Consider the following 23,595-nt stretch of genomic DNA (forward strand, 5'->3'; position numbering starts at 1 on the left):
AGTTATTGTAAATCTCGGCGCCCCAACAGTGCCACGAAAAAAATGGAATCGAGGATCTAGCAACGTTACGCGATTAAGTTTTGTGCTAGCTAAAATAAATCTCTTGAGAAGACTAACAAAATGATTCGTGAGGTTTACGAGGACTCTTCTCTGCCCTACTCACAAGTTTTGAGGTGGTTAAAGGCCTTTAAGAAGGGCCGGGAAGAGGTTCACGACGAACAATGCTCTGGGCGGCCGTCAAATAGCAAAACCGACTAGAGTGTGGCTCTTGTTTGACAGCTGTTGGACCCTAACCGTCGATTGAGTACGCAGATAATTGCCAATGAACCGAACTTGTCGTCTTCTGTTGTGTTTCGCATTTTTACTGAAGATTTAGCGATGAGGAAAGTGAGCGGACGTGAAAACACATCTCCGCTACCTAGCAACTCTATCACGACAACGCGCCTTGCCACAACGCGCTACGAGTCGGCGAGTTCCTGGCCAAACATCAGGTTCCAACGCTGCCCCGCTCCCCCTATAGTCTCAACGTCTCCCCAGTAGACTTCTGTTTGTTCCCTCGGATTAAGGAAGCCCTGATAGGAACCCGTTTTTCGTCCATAGAAGAGATCCAATTAGCCGTGGCGAAGACTTTGCGAGAGATCCCCGAAGACGCCTTCCAGGGCGCGTACCGGTCATGGCAGAGTCGCTGGAAAAAATGTGTAGAGGCCCAAGGACATTACTTTTTTTGAAGAATTTTAAGTGTTTGAGCAAATTTGTGCAATAGATTACTTTAAAATAATAATTGCATCACTTCCGGAGCTGTTAATGAATGGAAACGTCCCTTTAGTCATGTATCAAGCTGAATTAGTCACTTAGTATTGCTCACATCGGTCACATTCAGTATTACTCATGTTCAATGTGATATTCGAAGAAAAGGGCAGAACAGGTTAGTGGACTACATACAGGACTTGTATATAGACGTAGGGGGATGAAGAATGCCATCATTGAAGGGAAACTGTTGTGCTAACGATACGGAATATAGAATTTAATGATAGCATGAGGACCGATAGAAGACGCGAAGAGGAAAACATTGCAATGTAAACGAGAGTTCAAGCTTAGGCAATTCAAGTCATCTGCAGCAATCGTAAGGGTTTTCCGTGTATTTGATACCATTTGGTGATAAAGATTATCTATGATGATGAAATCTCAGGGATTAGTTATGGGATCCAGATATTTGGTAATATTTAGCTTACAATTCACCACACGCGGGTAAGAAAAAAAATAAGGTGAGAAGAATTGGTAACTTATTCACAGTCTAATTCAATGCAAAGAAACTGTATTAAATTGGCAGTGACTGCAGACCATTTTATAGCAATAACTAAACCAAAAGTTGACTCAATAGGTAAGAATAAAGCTAACCAAATAGTATATCTAATGCGGCTTGCGAAATTTACGCATCAAAGTGATAGGGGGACCGGCTCCTTTCCCTGTGTCGCCTGCGGTTTCCCAGCAAGATCTTGCACCCGAATAATATCAAAGCTTGTTTGAATCTGAGGGTGCATGGAAGGGTCGCTGTTGGTAATAGAACTCTTGCGCCCTCCAGTGATTAGCCCAGCGGTCTAACTACTTTACTACATCGCCAACACAGACCTCATGTTCCTTTAAAAATCCAATGAAGATATTGAAATAGTGAATTGGAGCGGAAAAATTGTGACACGAACCTCCAGTCTGATAATAGGAAAAATTATACAAGTTTAAACATATTAGTGTACTAAAGATTAAATATATATTCAACGCGATTAGTTTCCTTACATAGCAACGTCTTCTGGTGAGATCAATTACATAGATGTAATTGCAACGGTGTAGCAAAATCAGTTAAAGAGATAAATTTTTAATTTAATCTATGCAAGGGCTCTTCTATTTTTCCTCCATTCAGAATGGATTTTTTTACTTTTTTTTTCATTTTATTTGTGCATTTTGGGCCTTTAGTCACTCTCATCAGGTGATTTTAATGCCGCCAAGCCCTGGTCCTCTTTCATTGAAACGTAAAGGTTTTGGCTCACATGCAAAAAACAAACAAATACAGAGATAAAAACGGATTCATTTAATTTGGCAGATCTTATTCCTACTTCATCTATTTCACATTTTCTGTTTAATTAACGGCTTAGCGGTTAAATTAATGAAAAATCAAAACTTTCATAATTCTGATCAGTACTGTGTTATGTCGTGGGTCCGCGGGAGATACGGACTCTCGTCGGTCTCGGTCAATTATGACCCATTCTTGTAAAAAACTCACCTCCCAACAATTCACTCTTGTGGAGCCATCTGAGCGAAGATGTTGACGTGGTGATGCCATTCACTTTGATGAAATAAGCAAATAATGGCCCCGACATGAGTCAGCTGGAAGGTCGGATTGTGCGATGGCTAACGTACAGGCTTCCGACAGAGGGCCCAGGTTCAAATGTAAGACAACGAAGCCACTTAAGTAGTATTCTGATCCCTACTTGAGGTACTTTGTGGACAGCACTTTGAGTGAGTAAGGCGTCCGTCGGATGGGACGTTAAACTGCTGGCCCCTTGGCGCCTTTCGACAAAAGTAGGCTAATGCGGACGCCGGCCGTTTCTCTCCCTCCTTCCATTTTCATCCATCCCTAATAGCTCAAATGACCTTCACTGTCAGTCACTTCAGTCAGTCACCTCCCATAAACACTGCAACGAGAGTCAGCTGGTCGCGGGAGCGCACGCAGACCAGCTACGGAGGCGGTGGTTGAAATGGGAATGCGATTTACCGCGTGGTAACTCGCATTTATTAATACGGCTATTCAGCAACACCATGAACATTTCGTACAGAGCGGAGTGACCGTCAAAATTAGCCAGGAATGCGAGGACTTTCCTTAGCAATATGAATATAAAAAGAAAGAGAAAAGAAAATCCGTTTGGCAAAGAAGACCCCGAGGGTTTTTTTTTAAATAAGGTGGACTTAGAGAGGCAGTTGTAAGGGAAAATCTAAAAAAGGAAGAGAAAATGGAAGGAGGACAAAACGAAAGTTAGTGGCAATTCGAAGGCCGCGGTAGAAGGGAGATCGGCATGTAGGCAGGGTGGAGGAACGGAGACTGGAGATTTTTAGACGGCACGAAGACAGGCTTAAGTTACGAAGAAATGAAGAACAAATAATATAGGCCAATTAAAGAAGAAGTTCTCGCAACACCAGGAAGTGAATAAAGGTTAGTTAACGCTTGTAGTCTACCATTAATGTGTCAACATCCAGAAGATGCAAAGTTACGATCTAGCGCTACCCAAAAACAGGCTAAGGAATGGTTTGATGTTAATCATTTACAATTAAATACTAACAAAACTCAGCATATTGTGTGCAGTCTTAAATCAAAAATAACTGATATTGAAACTGCTAAAATACTAGGAATTTATATTGATACAAAACTTAATTGGGAGACTCACATCAGTCAGACCTGTAATAAACTTAGTAAAGCTGTTTATATGTTAAGAAAGCTCAACTTTATCGTTTCAAATGAGTATCGTTTAACACTTTACCATGCCTTCTTTCAATGTCATTTGAATTATGGTGTTGAGTTATGGGGTCATTCCCCTCATGTTAAACAAATTTTGCTACTGCAAAAGAGAGCTATTCGCTCTCTTGCTAATATACCACCACGTGATTCCTGCAAACCTTTTTTTATTAGGTATAGAATCATGACTGTATTTTGTTTGTATATCTTTAAGGCTCTGATTCATGTGAAAGTTAATCTAGAAACTTACCAATTAAGATCCAATCTCCATAACTATTCCACAAGAGGTAAATCGAATCTAAATACTACTTATTGTAGATTGTCATCAACTTACAACACATTTCACAATATGAACATACGACTGTATAACTATCTGCCTACTCAGTTGAAATCAGATGGTATCCAGAGTTTCAAGAATAGGGTATATACCTGGTTACTTGCTCACCCACTATACTCATTGGATGAATTCTTTTGTGACAATTTTCATCACATTTAAGAAAGTATGTTTATATGTTAAATAATACTTATATTGACGACATTTAATATGGTTGTACCATTTTTAAAATGAATAAAGTATTATTATTATTATTATTAAATCCGTAGGATACTTTTAAAAGAATGGGAGACGCTATTCAAGGAAAACGAAATTGAAATTTGTATTCGGTCCTACGCCACGCGCCCCAGCGTATTTTATGAAATGTGTAAGTTTTTGACGGTCTACTAATCGAATAAAGTTTCCGGTTCTCGTAAATCTCACTGTCAAGTTTCGCCAAGTCTTCGCTCACTCTTCACCAAGTTTGCCACAAGTCGCTAAGATAAGATTAAAGCTTTTTTAACCAAGATACTCTGTACTTGACGCATTGTAAATACATTCCCACGGGCAACTGGAAAAGGTACCAGGTTTTGAATTATTTTTAAAACGCGAAGGTTTGATGTATGCTGCTGGAAGAAAAATTAATTTAATTCCTATTTGATATGAATTTCAGGGCTTTTTGAAATTCTGGTCGAAATCAACCGAGGGGAATGTATGGTAAATGAGTTTCTGAGGAAAGAATATAATGCCTGCTCTCACCTTGGGTGGCCTCTGTGTCTTTATTGCTTGGATGAGAAAAATTTACGGAATAGGTTACAGGAATCAATAGATCTCCGGTGAAAGGAGGCTGGATACTGGTCAGTAATAGGGTTAGGGATAAGAGAGAGAAAAGAGAAAGGTTACTTCGATGTTAGGATCGATGGTGATCTTCTCAGGTCCAGGATTGCTGGCTCTTGACTGCCATTCTTCGACAATACTGAGGGTAATGGGCAGTTTTTTCGACTCTAGAGCGGGAATTCAAGTGACCTACCAGAACTAACCGGAACCGAAATTTACAATCCCATCTGTCAAACGCCCTTGCGGTTGAAAGTAGCGCCCCTATCTCGATGAGTATGCCACCATCCAATACATCTACATCTACAGAATACCCCGCAAGCCGCCGCAAGGGCGTGTGCTGTTGGGTGTTAGGTCACCACCCGTAAAAGATAACAATACCACATGCAAAACAACAACATGGAAAACTAAAGCCACAGCAGCGCACACACACATGCAAAAAACCATTCATCCAACTCTCATGCAAACACATATGCCATAAACCAACAAGCAACTGCACCCCAGGATGCAACACGAAAGCCATCCAACAACACGCAAGTCAGTACACAACAAGCAAGAAGGCGAAACTCCACCACCACATGAGCTTGCAACACAAAACACTCTCCCCCCGAGGAGACTGTGGGAGGCAGGGAATGCGACCCAACATTGACGGTAGCAGGAATTTCCCCCCGCGGAGAGGGACGAGGGATTGAAAGGGAGACATAAAAACAGATATAAATATGACACAAACCAAAAGCAACAGTGAAGGTGAAATCCGGGGATGGTGAATTAAATAAAGTCGTAATTGGGATATATGCTATCCCATCATTTATATTTTAATTTACTCAAACCAGCTGTTAAATTTTACGGAGGGGTGTAGTAGTCCGGTGAATTAAGCGCCCGGAGACCGGTCATGACCTGAGTTCCGTCGGGATGACATCGTGAACAATCGTCATAACCCAATCAATATGCTTTTTCAAGCACAATAATTTTCTAGAAAATCTAAGGCAAGACGCCGAAAGGAATTGCCCCCAATTATTACCGCTTGAACATTTCCCACGCCGTATAAGCGTTAATATAAGGTCAGCTAAATCCTCAGCCATGAAACCAACCTGATGTTTTCAAGCAATTAACAATCACATCGTCAGATACCAATTTATTTTGATGATTTCATCCATAAATTTCGAATTGTACTGCTGATATATGCCTCTAAAGGTATTATCATTGGAATTCTAAGATTTTAAGGTATTCCAAGAAATGTCAGAGAAAAAATTCTTCAGTTATACAATTCGAAATATAGTAACAATTCGAAAATAATTATCGCAATGGTTTCGCTACAGTGTCGCATCATCAGGTGATGCTGATTGTGTCGCGCGGCAGTGAAACCATGGTCGTGAGATATATGTGTTCTGAATTTTTTTTTAATTGCTGAGTATTTTTCTCTACAACTCCTTGGAAAATGAAAAAAATCCACATGGATAGGGATGAGAAGCGTTCTACGGTTTAGAATATGTTTTGAAAAGACAAACTATACAATGGTACATTAATTTGCCCCAACTAATAGAACAATCTGTAAATCCCAAACTACAATTAACCTTCTTCAACTCCGCAAACGTCCTCCCACCCTTTATTGACTGTCCTATTCCTGCCCTTTCCCAATTTTTCTAAACTTTTTCCCTTAATCAGTCTTCAATATCCAATTACCAATTACATTGCTCTCAATGCACCTTTCCTGCTTCCTTCAGATTTCTCCCCACAATGCCCTCTCTTCCCCCACCATGCCTAGCACTCCTTTGTTAAGGAGTTTCGAGGAATTCTACCTTTCTAGCATTCGAAGAATCGAAGTATCAACCATTCAAAGAGAATTAATCACCGAATGGGTCAATACCCGACTCGTGCATCGAAATGTTGGCCAATTTGGAACCCCTGACCCGGTGGAAGACCCGAGAAAACTTCATGAAGTAAATACGCCGGGAAAGCACCAGATCATTTATTATTTACATTATCATCATTTAAGTCATAGATTATTTTATGTCGTACATTTTGGGAGAGTAACACATTCTTAGAATCCCTAAGAAGTGAAATCCCTGGGTGATTTACACGTTTCTTCAATCAGACTCGGGGAGAGGGGGATGAGAGGCACGTAGTGAAAGAAGAGAGCTAAGAAGACGACCGTTCTCAGGTCCACCGGGTGATGCACGTCCGTAGTCGGAAGGGAGAGCGAGCGAGTGGATTTTTTTGTGGGGAGGATAATGTATGGGAAGCCAATTCTGGGGTATTCCAGCGGCCAGGCTCTCCATTTCCGCCAGTGATTCGATGTTCGGGTCGGACTTGGAAATATTGGCGGAAGAGGAGAACCTTGGTCGTTCGGGACCCGGGAACACTTTTACCAGGAAATACGACGGAAAAGGACTCGAAAGAAAGGAAATGTTCCGACCTAGGGTGTTATCTTGGTGACGTATGGTAAGACGAATTACTAATTCTATTTTTTTAAAGTGTTTCTGTCAATTTTAACTTTTTAAGCATAATCGGAAATCATTTTAGCAGAAGCTAAGAGTCGTTAAAACAGTCATCAAATTTTCGCTCAGCATAAAATATTGGCCGGTGATTGAATAGAAACGCCCCTCTCTTTTATTTATTCTAATTATTTTAGAAGTAATTACGTGGGCAATCTAGCATGACCAAAACCTTTTAAGATATTTTCGCATAATTGAGGAAGAAGCTCTTATCAATACAGTAGTATCAAGCATAAATATTTCAATGCCATTCGTTTCAAAAGTGAGGATAATCCAGGAATTAGAGGAATTATTTTCTTAAGGCTTTAAGAAATGATTTTGGGTTGTAACATCCTGGAATATTTTAGTGTTCTGAATGACATAGCTAGTTTATGCAAAAATACGTGTGTAATATATTATTTGATACGTTTTACTTTAAAATTAAAATACTTAATTGATAACAAACAGGTAGTGAGACAGTAAAAAATTCTGGAGGCGCCGGGTATCGATCCCGGTACCTCTCACATGCTAAGCGAGCGCTCTACCATCTGAGCTACGCCCCCAGTTAGAATGCACTGGATCAAGTTAAAGATATATACGCATAAGTGGAGCGACCACTCCCTCGGTCTTTCAGTGGAAAGAAAGTAGGTCTCGACGGAAATTGGAAAGTGAAACTGCGGAGCGCGGGGAGACTTGTTGACGCCGGAGGGAGACTCCGCCCGGACCACTACATCACTTTATGGGTGTACAAAGTAGGTTAAATCCAAATGACAGAAAAATACACTTGTACTTTGTCGTGCATGCAAAGTACTTGAATTTGAGGTATTCCTAAAGTACGAGCCCTTGACGTGGAAATTCTCTTTCGTCGTCGAAAACTGAAATATTAACGTTAATAACCCAATCGCGGAAATCTTCGCGAAATGTTAAGACTCGAATTCGTCAGAATTTCACCAGACGGATTGTTTTCTATGGGAGTTGAATTAATTGAGCAAGGGATTATTGGATGGCATTACTACGTGTTAATTCGACGCAACAAATTCACGGAACGAAGGGAGACCGAAAGTCGACCGCCGCATTCGTACCTAGAGAACTCCCGGCGAATTTTTCTTAATGTGAGGACACAATGGATTTGCGTGTTTCTGCTTCTTCACAGATTCACCAACTCAACCATGTAATATAAATACCCCGCTTATCCTTTGTTTTCTTGAAAACTTCCACGAAAATAGTCCATTAAAAACCTCTTCCACTCGCCATTGTTAAAAAGATTCAGTTGTTTGCCACGAACGTTTAATGACTTTATTTTCCTCACTTTGGAACAAAAGAAGAAGCTCTTTAAGTATTTGCGTTTAACTTTCTATTGCCTACGTGAAGTGTTTTCACATCTACTTTATTTAAATCTCGTTTTCTGAGTTAACAACTCAAGGGTCAAAGATGTGACGAGACCATTTTGCGTAAAAAATATCGCATTATTTCATGATATTATAATAAATTTGTGATGCAAACTACATGTATACTTTCATCGCGATTGTTCTCTATTTGACGCTTTGCAATGATATTTTTGTGTTCAAAACATTGTTTTAAGGCGTGTTTTTTTCAATTCCCCACTCTTCACAAGACTATGCTTAAGCTGGCTTTGTTATACGATGCAAACTGTGTACTACCTTGAACAAAAAGTTCCCGGAATAACCACCGTGTGGCGCTCCCATCGTTCCGATTTGAGTTCTGTTTTTTTTGTTAAATTGGTACATCCGTTGTTGATATTCCCTTTAAATCTTAGTGTCATAACTTGACATTTGCAAAAGTTACGTAGCCAAGAGTACATCTATCTCTGTGTGTGTTGGCGATTTTTTACAATTGCAGAAATGGATTTAAATTTGCAACAACGAACTTGTATTAAATTTTGCGTAAAAAACGGATTTAGTGGCGCACGGACGTTGGAAATGTTGGAAAAGTGTTTCGGCAACGATTCTCTAAAAAAAACGGTCGTTTACCAGTGGCACGAGCGGTTCAGAAGTGGTCGTGAGTCAATCGAAGATGATGAACGCAGTGGCAGACCATCGACATCGAAAGTCGGTGAAAAAATTGATAAAGTAAAAGAAATGTTGGTCAATAACCGCAAATTAACCATCAGAGAAATAGCGGAGGACTTGAACATTGCCTATGGATCCGCCCATGACATTGTGGTTAATGATTTGGGTTTCCGTCGTGTAGCAGCAAAGTTGGTGCCAAAAGACCTCAATTTCATGCAAAAAAGAGACCGTGTTGACGTCGCAAAAGACATGATTTGCGAGGCTGAATCCGATCCCACATTCATCAAAAGGATCATTACTGGAGACGAGACGTGGGTTTATGAGTACGACACGCAATCCAGACATCAGGCAAGTGAATGGCGTTCACCAAATGAGCCGAGACCAAAAAAACCACGTCGTTTTCAGTCAAAAAAGAAGGCAATGCTGACGGTTTTCATGGATTACAACGGTGTAGTGCATCATGAATTTTTGCCAGAAGGCCAGACAGTAAACAAAGAGTATTATTTGGGCGTTATGAGACGTTTGCGTGAAGCAATTCGCCGAAAGAGACCAGAAATGTGGGCAGAAAACTCGTGGATTTTGCACCATGATAACGCACCGTCGCACAGTGCTATCATTATTCGTAATTTTTTGACGAAAAATGCAACAAATACAATCCAACAGCCACCGAATTCACCTGATTTGGCTCCCTGTGACTTCTTTCTGTTCAATCGAGTTAAAAAACCATTACGGGGAACGCGTTTTAGCAGCCGAGAGGAAGTAATGGAAAAATCGCAGGAAGCACTGATGGACATATCGAAAACCGACCGTAACTTTTGCAAATGTCAAGTTATGACACTAAGATTTAAAGGGAATATCAACAACAGATGTACCAATTTAACAAAAAAAAAACAGAACTCAAATCGGAACGATGGGAGCGCCACACTGTGGTTATTCCGGGAACTTTTTGATCAAGGTAGTATTTCAGGGCTGCCAGAGTACACTCAGGGATTGAATCGCTGAGCAAGTGCTAGCAAATTTAACCGTAAGACTCAGACTATACATTCACTCCACAAACGTGCTTCTTGTGCTGAAAGTTTCCTTAAAATTCACCGCCAGGCAAGCGTTTCCTCCAATGTAACCACCCTAATGAGTATGCTACAGCTTTCGCAAAATATGCTTTAGAACGAATTAATAAACGGAATGGAGTAATTTGAAATGTGGAAAATCGCATCCAATATCACGCTGAGTCTAACAGAGCATACCGATCCGATTATTCTCCAATTTGGAAGATATACAGAGGATGCTATACCTGTATAGCATCTATTTGAGAAGAATATGGACCTCTAATACGAATGGTGAATTTGGTTCCCATTCTACAGAATCATGAAACACGCACCACTTTGGAGATAATAAACAAATCGTAAGAAATTAAATTTTCGGACTGTATAAACTGTTATGATACAAATTTTAAGTGAATATTTTTGTTTTTTTTTAGGGTTTTCAGCATAATACTAACAAGCAGTAGACTAATTTTTTGAACAAACAAAAATACGAACGAGACGAATACAAACCCACAAACGAAATATCATCCGTGTGTCCATTTCATTATTATCTCATTTGAGTTTTTCCAAGAAAAATTTACTCTCTTGATCCTACGGTGAGATTGAATATTTCAAATATTCCCGCAAACAAGCAATCAAAATATAAAGATTACATTGGAGATCAGTTCACAGGGGATGAAATAGAAATTTGTGGAACCGAAACGCTTAACTGAGTTTAAGGAATAGCATTCCAACGTCACTTGGTGGAAATAATTCGTTACAGAAATTGCAAAATGCTGTGCATTTTAGCTTCAAAATACCGTATACACTGATGCTCTAATGTATTGTATACGAGGGGGACCCAAAAATAACAGGGATGTTGTTATAGATTCTTTAGTTCTCAATATATTTACATTAACTTAAGGTCACCTTCAAAGCATTCCCCATTGACCACAATGCACTTCTCTAAACAATAGTTCCATTGTTCAAAACATTTCTGAAATTCATTGATCGGGATGTCCTTTAGGACTTCGAGCGATTTTTATTTTACCTCCTCCACAGTGTCAAAACGCTTTCCTTTCATGTCCCTTTTGAGTCTGAGGAACAAAAAGAAGTCACAGGGAGCTAAATTCGGTGAGTGGACAATCGATGTCAGGCTGTTTTTTCGTCAAAAATTGCATCACGGAGAGGGCGGTATGAGCCGGCGAGTGAGATGGCGAGGGAAAAAGGCTGCTGCATTCCTTTTCATATGCAAATCTTCTGATAGAATCCTCTGAATTGAACTCCATGACACTCAAGACATCTCACAGAGTCGATCAATGGTTCTGCAATGGTCTTCACGAATGAGGGCATTGATTTTATCAACGTTTTCGTCAGTTCTTGATGTTGAAGGGCGGCCTGAACGGTGTTGGCCTTCAATTGACATTTCACCATTTTTAAAACGTGTAAACCACTCGTAGACTCTGGTTTTGCTTAGGGCAGCTTCCCCATCAGCAGTCTTGAGCATTACAATAGCTTCCGCGGCCGATTTCTCCAACAGGAAACAAAATTTCACTGCAGCGCGTTGCTCTTGATAATCCACCATCACTTTTTTCGCCGAAATGAAAAAGGTTGTTTCACTGAAACGGCTCTCACGGGCGGACCGATCCAGTCACAGCGACGGCGCTTCGCATACTGACGCCGGTGGCATGAGCCTGATATACAACCGGCCGAACAAAGGCTTCCCCACTCTCACTCCCCACCGCAGCCCAATTTCCGTTCGTTTTGGGTCCTCCCTCGTATACTTATATATCATAGATATTAAAAAAATATTTTTAATGTAAATGAGAACGTTAGGAACGCCGAATCTCTTTGTCATTGTGCACTTTAATGGGCGAAAGTAACTGCAATAATTAATACGAATTTCGTGAAAACACATGATTTCAATGGTTTATTGTTCCATTAATAGTAATTTTAAAATAGGGAAAAAGTTACCTAAGAGCTTCAATTAGGCAGCCCACGATAGCCCAAAGAGGCAAGCCCATGAAGGTTAGGGGGAGGTATTCTCCTCTAAAAGGCTATCGTTCGTGGCACAAAATATTCCCGCGTTCCTTCGTTATGTGATATAAACATTGTGCCAGGCGACGCGAAATAAATTACTTAACCCTGGGGAACATGATTGGAAATAGTTTTTGCCAACACGCAGCATCTAACTCATCGCTTTGACCTACTTACTCGACCTGGAAAACATTTTTTCATTAACGTTTGAGCTTCTGCTGGGTGACTTTTATCTTTCCTCCCGCGTAAACTTCGAAATAACATTGCAGGGACCAGTCTGAGTCGCGGCGAGACAACGTAATTAAAGCGGAGGTCGTTCACGAGTCTCGTTACCGGTGAATGGAAGCCTCCGTCACCACGACGACACCACGCCATTTACTAACCGCGGAATAAAAGCCTCTTTCCCCGTTGAGATGAGAAAAAAGTTAATCCTCCCACCTCGTGAGAAAAGTGTGCTAAAACGGATGATCGCCATCGCGAGTCTACCACCGACAAGTTGCAAAATGCCCTTCGCAATGAGGAAGGAGGGAACGCGATCACGGAGAATCAATTCCCCAATATGATAGCTCTCGACGGCTATGACCGACTGACCGCTTCGATATCATTCTTAGAAACAGCCATTTTCGAAGAAAGGTTGAAGAAACTCATTGACAAATCATTTTATATATTTTGCCCATAAAAATCCCTCCGGCCCTATGCATACATATCCTAAATTAAGATGAGAGTGAGTGGATATATCGTCTCTTCCAAATTCTAAAACGACATTCTTCTCAAACACCCCTCTCATAATATCTCATATATTAAGTTTACTGATTACAAAATTAATTAAAATAATTAATAATTGTACGTTTGGCTACGAACGATATTTGCATAGACTCTAATAATAAGACAGTACTAATAATGCAAGGAATATGTTGAGATGAATAAGAAACGAAGTAAAATAATCAATACCGAAATAAATATGAACGATAACTTCTATTTTCTTTGCATTAGAGTGAGAACATTTGAAACAAAATTGACAACTACGCAACATCTACACAATATGCGTGTAAATGTTCTTTCGTAAATGTTCTTTCAGGAATGTATGGTATGTTTTTGTGGATGTATGAATTAGGGTTTTTGCATGCGGTTTTTTTTCCTTTTCTAAATTGCGGTTGGTGTCCTAACACCCCCCGCCACACGCCCTTGCGGCGGCTTGCGGGGTATTAAGGAGTTAATGTAAAATAATTAAAGTTGATGTAAAATATACCGCAAGCCACCGCAAGGGCGCGTGGCGGTGGGGGGAGGACGTTAGGACTATAGCCATACATAGGTTTGCATTAGAAATAGCATTTTAATGCATTCTAGCTAATATACAGGACATTGGCAGTTGTGTATATGTTAATATGTTCGAGTTCTTGGGTTCGATTTTGGAATGACTGCGTATCATGAGGAAGATAAACTCATTAACCTTCTGAATTCCGACAAAAATCTCGACGATCACAAAAATACGAAGCAGTAACCAAAATGTAAACCCCATCCTCCCCATTGCGTGATTTCTCCAAACTCAAGAACAAGCTGCATTACTTTTTCAAACCCTAAACCAATCGAATCACTTAATTTCATCAAAATTCTTACACCCGTTTTCAATTTGCAAGAATTATTCACTTTATCTCACAGGCCATCTGCTCTTTTATCATCATTAACTTTCTTATCTAGACGAGGCAATAGAGATAATAGTTTCTTTGCATCAGCCGTCCCAAGAACCATTCTGCCTGGAGATCCTTGAAGTCCCTCTCGCTTCATTGCGCTTATAACCCTTCCATCCCACGTTTCACGCAATAAATCCACAGTCCCTCATCAATGGCTCCTTATATTTCGGCGTCCGAAAGACTGCCGTCCTCCCTACGGATACGCTGCGATGAGAAACGAAGGAATGTTTGGAGTGGGTAGAGATATAATTTCTCCATCAGTCACTTGATCCGTTCATTTTTTACATCAACACTTACGACCTCTCAATCCGCCTCAGGAGAGTGTGATAGGGTTTGTTAGAGCACCAGACTTTATTTAAACCACTAAATCAGTCCAATCACAGCGCAGAGTCGATTCAAATGAACGAAATAGCATTAAAATAACGCCAATGATAAGTCAAAAACACACAAGCCCTAGTTGGAGAAAAACGCGTCTTGGCGGTAATTGAACTCGCGATCTGTGGGTCAGCGGGCGAGGTCGTTGCCCCCGTAAAATGTGATAACTTAATGTTTTAAAATGTGCACCCATATACTATTTACTATACTATTTTTATTATACATATAGTATTTATGAGTTTTCAAAGATAAATTTACGTAATCGTCATTCTTATGCAACCCAGCATATCCATCGCTGGGAAAGTTTTTCCTCTAAATGGCTATCATACTGAAATGTTGACAGTTGTTTAAGTTATAATGCTCTGAAGAAAACATCCGTTTTCAAGTGGATTAAGAGTTTTGAAGATGGCCGACGAGATGCCACGGATGATGCCAGGCCGGGACGACCTTCAACCACTTGTGTTGACGACAACATTGATCGTGTGCGGTCCCTTGTCATTACCGATCATCGAAAAACTGTCCGAATAATAGCTGATAAACTGAATTTAGGAACGTCAGCAGTACACACTATTTTAACCCGACTTAAATGGATCCTTCACCATGACAATGTACCTGCACTTTCAGCATTGATTGTTCGCCAGTTCCTGCCAAAAAATTCAATTACCATCCTTCATAATCCTCCTTATTCGCCCGATCTCGCCCCCTGCTATTTTTTCCTATTCCCAAAATGCAACAATGTGATGAGTGGACATCGCTGGGTAGATGTGGACACAATAAAGCAAGAAAAGACGAGAAAACTAAAAAGCTCAAATGTCGAGGACTTCCATGGGTGCTTTAAATGGTGTTTAAAGATGGAATATAGTAAGTGCATAGCAACGAATGGAGAGTACGTTGAAGGGGGAAAAAATCGACATTCGCTAAACTTTGCAGAATAAATTTTTTTAATTGCCTCAGTTCGCGAATTTATTGGACAGACCTGGTACTCCTCTTGAGCGAGGGTGTTGGCCCTGTTCCCTCGTCAAGGATATCAACTTACAGTTCATTAATATTACCCACAAAATAACCCATTTGAGGCGTACATTCTATGATGTTTTCAAAGCAAAATTTTTATCATATAAAAATTAAATAATAAGAACTTTGCGAAATTGTACAAGCGAATTTGAGGAAGGGCTTTAAATAGAATTAAAACCTATTGTCTAATATTTAGAGCCGGTGGTAAATGTAATCAAATTATGTGAATGAAAAACGAAAAAGAGAGGGAAGGCAACAAATAAGCAATATAAACCGAAAGCTTTTGCCATTCCCCATTTAAGTTTCCTTTGCCCGTTGTATTTTTTTGTTTTTCCAAGACGATAAACATCGCAACAAAAGGAATCTCTGGTATAATTGAAACGTAAAAATCTTATATCTGGTTTCACAGCTTTCCTTTCCCATTCAATAAAATAAATAGTTTTTGCAATCATCATTATTTAAGATATTGACTTAGCTTCAAAAAAATCAAAGAATTCTTAAAAGAAAGTCTTCTCATAAAGAGAAAAATAGTCGGAGCGTTGAAATTCAAAATGGTCCTATGACCACGCAGGCCGATGTGTCTAAAAATTCGTAACTTCAAGAGATCTTGAACACAAAGAATTGAAAGGTCACCTACTCCCAAATTCATGGAATATTCTAATGAAATGTGTCATTATCATGCAAAAATATATCTAGGAAGGCAACGATAATTAGCCTCTAAGTTTTTACCGTGACAACAAATTATGTGATCAAATTTCAACGAATGGTTTCTATATTCAATTGTATTTATGTATTCATTTAAAGCAAGCTAAAAATAGGTATGTTTCCAATGATTTTGAAATTTTCAAATGAAATATTCCCCGTGAAGAGGACGAATAAACAGCATGGGTGCTAAATTGCGTACTGCCGCTGACCAAGATCTGCACGTGCAGTAGCTGCTGATAAATTAATTAAAAAGAGGATTATTTCATCAAGCATACACCCACGCCCGAATTTAAAGAGTTACGCTCCCATAGGATGCACGGGTACACCCTTTTTTTTGTACTCAAGGTCCCACGGTTACGACTCCATTAATGCCCTCCGGCGTGTTTTACGGCCGAGGAACCCCCGCCTCGAAATTCCGGATGCTGACCAGATGCCGACAAAGACACGAAGAATCCATTGGAAACTCTTTGCGAGTCGGCTTTGTTTGTTTGTCCGCTTCCGCCATCATGCGAGCCAGATGAATGGGCATGGATTATGGAGGCGTCGCCTTGACAGCAGTTCGAATGCACCCACGCGGGGATTATTCACTCAGCATCTACATCTACGTAGTGCCCCGCAAGCCGCCGCAAGAGTGAGGGGCGGAGGGTGCTAGGTCATCACCAGTGATGAAGGGTAAAACCGAATGGAAAACCTACAAATCAATGCCAATCTTCACCCACACACACAAAATTGTATATATTCATACAAAAACCTTTACAACGCACATTTATGCAGATACATTTACACAAAACTACATTACATTACAACTTACATTTAAACTAACACACACGTGCACCTACGCATATAACTTATGTCTACGAAGAGTTTAATCTTGTCCCGACTAGTAAATTAAATGTGGTAGTTGTAGTTTTTAGGGGAGGCGACTGACAGCTAAGGTCATTAGCACCTTGAGGGATGGTTGGGAAAAGAAGGGGAGAAACCCGGCGTCGGTATTAGTCTACTCTTGTTGAAAGGCGCCAAGGGATGCACTCCGCAGTGTGACGTCCCATTCGACGGACGTCGTGCTCAGTCAAAGTGCTCTCCACAAAGCACCTTAAGTAGGGATATTTGTAAAATATTTCTTGCCTCCAGGATTTGAACCCGCGCCCTCTCGGTGGGCAGCCTCTACGTTAATCACCGCACGATACCGAAGAGTGCCGAAAAACTGAATACCAACGTAACATCTGATTATCATCCGTCATTCACGTAGTAGTAGGGGAGTATTTATGGGAGGCGACCGACAGCTGAGGTCATTTGCACCATAGGGGATGGACAGGAAAGGATGAAGGGCGGAGAGAAACCCGGCGTCGGCATTAGCCTAATCTTTAAGAAAGGCGCCAAGGGGTCCGCAGCTTAACGTCCCATCCGACGGACGGTGTACTCACTCGAAGTGCCCTCCACAAAGCACCTTAAATAGGATCGAAATACCTCTGAAAAATATTCAACACCGCCGGGATTTGAACCCGGGCCCTCTGGGTGGGAAGGCCCCCGCACCATCTCGATCCCCCGTCATGGTGCACGAATGGTTGATACCTAACCTTTCCTCACTCGCCATGAATACATGAAGTAAGGTGGCTCCATCACGATTCAACCTCTTAAACGAACTGTCAGATTCAATAACCAATCTTTCATTTTATAAAAATAATCATGTGAAATTTGATATATATTAGTAAGTTTTGCAGTTTTGAAAAAGGTTTTGAGAAATGGTACATTTTGGAGTAAAATTTCTGATATTCCTTGAAATAAATCTTTGTAACTGAAATAAAACTTTCCTGTACAGTTTGAGTGAGCGTTTCTGCACGTTGTCACCAGCGTCTAACATCTGTAAGCCGTCCATATTCCGAAGCAAGCAATACGTAATTCAATCCTTAAAAAATAAGCAAAAAAAACTTTCTTCGACGAAAAATGTTTACCAGATCTGAGAACTTGATAACTTTCGGAATCTTCTTTCGCAGCGTCCCATGCCTCCTTTGCTTGGCTGGGACTAAAGCAAGCCACGCCCCTTGACTTTGAAATCAATCGTACGTTTGGGCGATGTACGGCCTTGCTCCATTTCCTCAGGGGTAATGGAACTCGGAAGGAGTTGGAAATGTCACAAAATAAGACTTCACTCGAGAAATCAATTGTAGCCTTTTTTGGCGCACTCAACATCTCGATTGTCTTTCCCAACACAACAAAAAACCTTCCGCAACCTTAAAAATTCCCTCTTGCGACAGTGACACCACATTTAAAACCGGAGTCTAAATATGATTTGAATTTTTACGTCTGCAAAGGAAATTCTCAGTTTCAACTGACACTATTAGATGTATTATTACATGTGAATAATATATTTTCAACCAACTTCTGGCAATATATAATTAAGGGAATAAGTAAGTGAAACAGCCTCTTTTCATGGGTTGAAACGGAGCAGATAGACACTTTAATAAACTTCAATTGAATAATTACACTCCTAACATCTAACATATTGCTTCATAGACCATTGAGAATATTGTGGCTTTAATCATGCAGTAAATATATATATTTATTTATTTATTTATATGTGTGTGAAATTGCGTATGCAGTCTCCAGGAAAGCGAAACAGTGACTTATAGCAAACGGAGAAAAATTACAGTAATTCGAAAATAATTTCACTGGAATTGTAAAAATCTGAACACACAGCTTACGTATTTTTCTTCGTGATAATTTTTTCTTTTTTTAGCCATTTCTTAATAATTTAACCATTAAACGTCCTCTTAAATATGGGCCATGAAGTAAGAGAATTCATCATAAAGCTTCGGTTTAGCAATTTATGTTAACGGCAAGCCAGGTTAATTTTAAGTGTTTGTCACACAATATTTTCCTCAAATAAATATGCTAATGATTTTTATGACCTCGGGGTAAATCATACGAGAATATTGAAAGAATCGAGAAAACAATCAAGAGATTTCAAGATCTTTCATTGCATATTTTTATTTAAATGGGAACATTTCCAGCTTTTGGATACGAGAAAATTCTTTCGGCTAGACCATTACACAAGTAATTATTTCTAATCACATGGATAATTGGTCCAATCACACTCCAGAATGGTCGGTTTACCTCGAAAGTTCAATGGTCGAATAAAAACTATGATCTAATTACTCGAAGATCGTTCAACGAGTGCGAAAAATTGGAGTTTATTTCCCGGGGAACGACGGCTCCGGGCCGAGAGAAACGTCGGGTCACACCAGGGGTCAGTTCACGTATATTCCACGCGGAAGGATTTCAATTATACTGGAAGGGTATCGGGCATTCATTCATTTGGGAGGAGGGAGGGATCAAAAACCTTCGGACCCAAAGGATTGCGCGTGTGATCCCCTGCAAATGAGATCTCTCCGTGATGACCCGGTAAGGACCACCCTCGTCGTAACGCAGGTCACCTTTCGGCCCCAAAAGAGCAGTACTTGACGTGCGCGTCATCAAATCCTGTCATCGGCACCCTCATTCCGCACCCTATACTAACCGTCACCCGGAGCCATCTCCATACTAACGTGCACCTAAGAGTCATGAAAGGATCCCACAGTTGAACCCACTCAGGATGACTGTCAAATCGAAACGGAACTCCTCTAAACCTTTCAATGACGTACCTGCACCGTAAGCTGTCCTGCCTTCCTTGCTTACCAATTCAAACATATTTTATTTGATCCCTCGGGTTCCACGAGGTCATAACTCGGGGGTGCTTCTTACTGCGTGTCATGGTAAAAAAAACATTGTCCCCAGTCCCAAGAGGAATCAAAGAGATTTATGAACCCATGGAAGGAGAAGGCAGAGCTGGCAATGATTGAGGTCCGTTTTTCATTACAGTAGTTCCCTTTAGATACGCCCATAAAATCGTAACTAACCCCCCCTTTCAGGCGGAGAGATTTTCCTATTTTTGAATATAATGAAGACCAGAGACAAAAGAAAAGGATTGTCGTTCAAAGCATTAGAAAAAAATACTAATTCGTATCTTGCAACATTTTTTACCATAAAACGTCATTTTATGACCGCAAAAAAATTCTACACAGTTTTTTTTGGCAAAATTTCAGCTAAATTAATGAAGAACGCCTTCCTTTAGCACCTAATCACACGCTCACCCTAGCTTTTCCCAAAATACCTAATTCTGTTCTTCGACCTTCCCTATTTTATGGTTCTCTTTATTCGCTGTAATTTACTTTAAGCTTTGTGTGCATGTTTTGAAGTATCCTTTCACAGTCCCCTCGGGGGGAGAGTGTTTTGTGTTGCATGTTCATGTGGTGGTGGAGTTTCGCCTTCTTGCTTGTTGAGTACTGACTCGCGTGTTGTTGGATGGCTTTCGTGCTGCATCCTGGGGTGCAGTTGTTCGTTGGTTTATGGGATATGTGTTTGCATGAGATTTGGATGAAGGGATTTTTGCATGAGTGTGTGCATCGCTGTGGGTGTAGTTTTACATGTTGTAGATTTTGCATTTGGTATTGTTCCTTTTACGGGTGGTAACGTAATGTTACATTATGTAGATGTAGATACCCTTAATTTATATGTGCACGTCTTAATATATGTGTGTGTATATATATATATATATATATATATATATATATATATATATATATATATATATATATATATATATATATATAGGTATATATATAGGTATATGCTAAACCGACCTTCGGATTGATTACTGTCTTTATGGTCTACACATATTTATATATATATATATATATACTATACATATACTATATATATAGTATATATATAATATATATATACGACAATTGGTGAAATGGAAGAAGGGACCATTAGGTCTCAATTTCGCCCAAATTAAAGACCTCTATCTATCTACCTATCATAGTCACTATTTCACCATTCATTTTTTCGCGTGCATTTTTTAAATATTGCAGTGACTAAGAGTTCAGGATTTTACAGAATTATGATACAAATGAATAAAACCTTGATAGACCGGTAATATCTTTTCTCCGATCCACGAGAATTCGTGTGAGCTTCGAATTCCAACTTTTATTTGAGCACATCTCTCCCGATTCCAAGGTCAAGTGTCTGCGATAGCGAAAGAGATAAAGAATGGGAGAAGTTTTGGAAATTTGATAGGAGTATGTAGATACGGCTATAAAAAGTGCTGTCAATCTAAAATTACGGCGTACGGCGTACATTTTGTCCTTCACAAAACGGAAACCGAGTGACGAAACACGAGGACGGTATTCAAACCAACACTAGCCTGGAAGGACATTAAAAAGGTACACCTATATGCAAATAAAGGAGAAGCGAGAGAATAATAACCTTTCACATACACCAAAGCCATTTTTCAATTCTCCAATTGCAGCATCGCGCAATGGGGGATATGGGGGGGGGGGCAATTGATTCCTATTTCTGTGCGATTTATTTAGACTTAGCATTATCGATTATTGGTTATTGACGTTGTGGGTGGTTGAAACTTTCATGCTCTTTTAAAGTGATTGGCTGTTTATGTAAAACACCGAAACGCCATCGCGGGTGGGCAATGCATCACCCTGAAAACCCAAACATCGTGGATTCAAGTCCCCCTCGCCCATCCTCCGCGCGGGAACGGGTGGGCGGCATTGTAAGGGGTTGAATATAAGGGAAGACCTCATGGCACCGTAAATTAAGACGCTTCAACCAAAGAGGCTATCAAGCTCTTATCTCCTTAAGATTCACGATTTGACTTTTTAATGAATGAAAAAATAGATCCACCGTATAAATAGGCATAGTTATGGCTGTCCTGTGTGGACTGGTTTTAAAGGTTATTGTAGTGGTCACCTTGTTCTGGCGAGTGACATTCACACATCCGGAAAGGAAGGCCCACGACGTTTCCCTATTTCCCAGGTGGATTTGTTTCCCGGAAGAAATGGCGAGTTTGGGTGACTCTGGGAGTGTCCCAAGGTCACCCGAAATCCAAGCATTAGCCAAATCAGGGCTCTCCCCACTAGACTACCATGCAGTCCCTTTAGAGATGGGGCATCTTTAACCTCCGAGTTGGTTACTTTGGCCATTTTGGGTAATTTGGCATTCTTTAGAGATCAGACGTAAATTGGCACAAAACAATAACTTATCAATTTAAAAACAAGAATTAGTTATAAATATAACCAAATAGATAAACATCGTAATTATTCAATTGACTAAAAAAATTACGCCATCGTACAAAATTAAACATAAGGAGACCATCTTGGTTTTAATAGATTGAATTGTTTGAAATTAAATTACGCAAGAGTTCAAGTCTTAAAAGTTCAATTTTTACAAAGCAGTTCTCAAGAAAGTAATTAAATACCCTGCAGCATATTAAGCAAAGAGAATTATTGTATGCAGACAATCAATTAAATTTTAATTTTCTCGGTTAAATTCAACAGAATGCTTTTGTATCGGAAACTAAGGATTTTAATTTTGATGAAATTGTAAAAAAATTAAAATTCACGTTTCCGGGCCGTACGGAACGCCTACGCTCCATATCAAAGTTTTTATAAGTCTTTTCTTAACATCCTTACTCAACGTCCCTCTCATCAACTCCCTCCTCCTTGTGAAAGCCTCTTTGCCTAGCGCAATTCTTCTTCTTACGTCCCTACTACTCTGGCCGTGTTGGTCCAAAACACTTCCGAGATACCTAAACTGCTCTTAGATAAAGATACGTAAACTTCCGAGATTCGTAAACTGTTCTACCTGCTCAAGTTTTATCCCACCTATTTTAATTTTTAGCTTAGCCTTTTTTCTTTCTAGACAATCGCATTACCTTTGTGTTATTAATATTGATTCTCATCCCATATCTATCGCACTCACTCAGCGATGTTTTCTTCCCCTTGGCTGACTGACAAACTTAAGCTTTATCATCAGCATACCTAATGCCCAATGTATAATGGAAAAAGTCCAATAAAATCTTCATTTCCATAGCAGTTTAAGATAAATAGAATTTATCAAGCCAGCACAACTCAAATTTTAAAATGAATCGAATCCTTTCTCGTGAGTCGGAGTTTTTCCTAAAGCACCCGGGCGTGGGGATCTAGACGACCCATTGTGATGCTAAGCGCACCTTAACGACCAAATTTTGCGTGACTCTGATGGGGCGTTCTGGAATTAGCTCTGAGATCTTCTCGAAACTGTTCAAAGTGTCTGTCAAAGTGGAGCAGGAGAACGAAGCATGTTTAAATTGAGTTTATTCTACTCTGAAGATATATTTCGTTTCTTAGCCTCTTCGTATTGTTGACATAATAACTCAATTTAACTTCTACTTGATTTCCAAGTTTAACAACGTCGCAAGAGAATTTTCTGCAATCAAGAAAACTTCCAGAATGTTTTAGCATTCCATTTGCAATAAATTGAAGTGAACTTTAAAAAAGAGTAAAGGAATTCCTTTATTTTTACATGCCTGCCAAATATTGTTTATCCACCTTTAGATGACAGAATAATAAGAGCATTAGTTTTATTTAATCCATTGCTCCTTAAAACGAATATGAATAGACATTTGGATCAGAAAAAATATCCAAATAAAATATACCGAAAATCAAATGCTACCTCCTAGTTTCAGTACTTTCCTAGCATATCTCACAGTACTGTAACAGAAGTAT

The 23,595-nt window shown here is 39.8% G+C and overlaps 1 non-coding gene across 1 annotated transcript; it reads right to left on the reverse strand.

The window, feature by feature from the left end:
* Positions 1–7,613: 7,613 nt before the first annotated feature.
* On the reverse strand, positions 7,614–7,686 carry TRNAA-AGC (transfer RNA alanine (anticodon AGC)). Its single transcript has one exon. It is a non-coding gene; the product is annotated as a tRNA-Ala (tRNA).
* Between the last annotated feature and the right edge of the window lie 15,909 nt (positions 7,687–23,595).

Source organism: Hetaerina americana, unplaced genomic scaffold (assembly GCF_022747635.1).
Source record: "Hetaerina americana unplaced genomic scaffold, ioHetAmer1.1.p SCAF_7, whole genome shotgun sequence".
NCBI classification, from domain to species: Eukaryota; Metazoa; Arthropoda; class Insecta; order Odonata; family Calopterygidae; genus Hetaerina; species Hetaerina americana.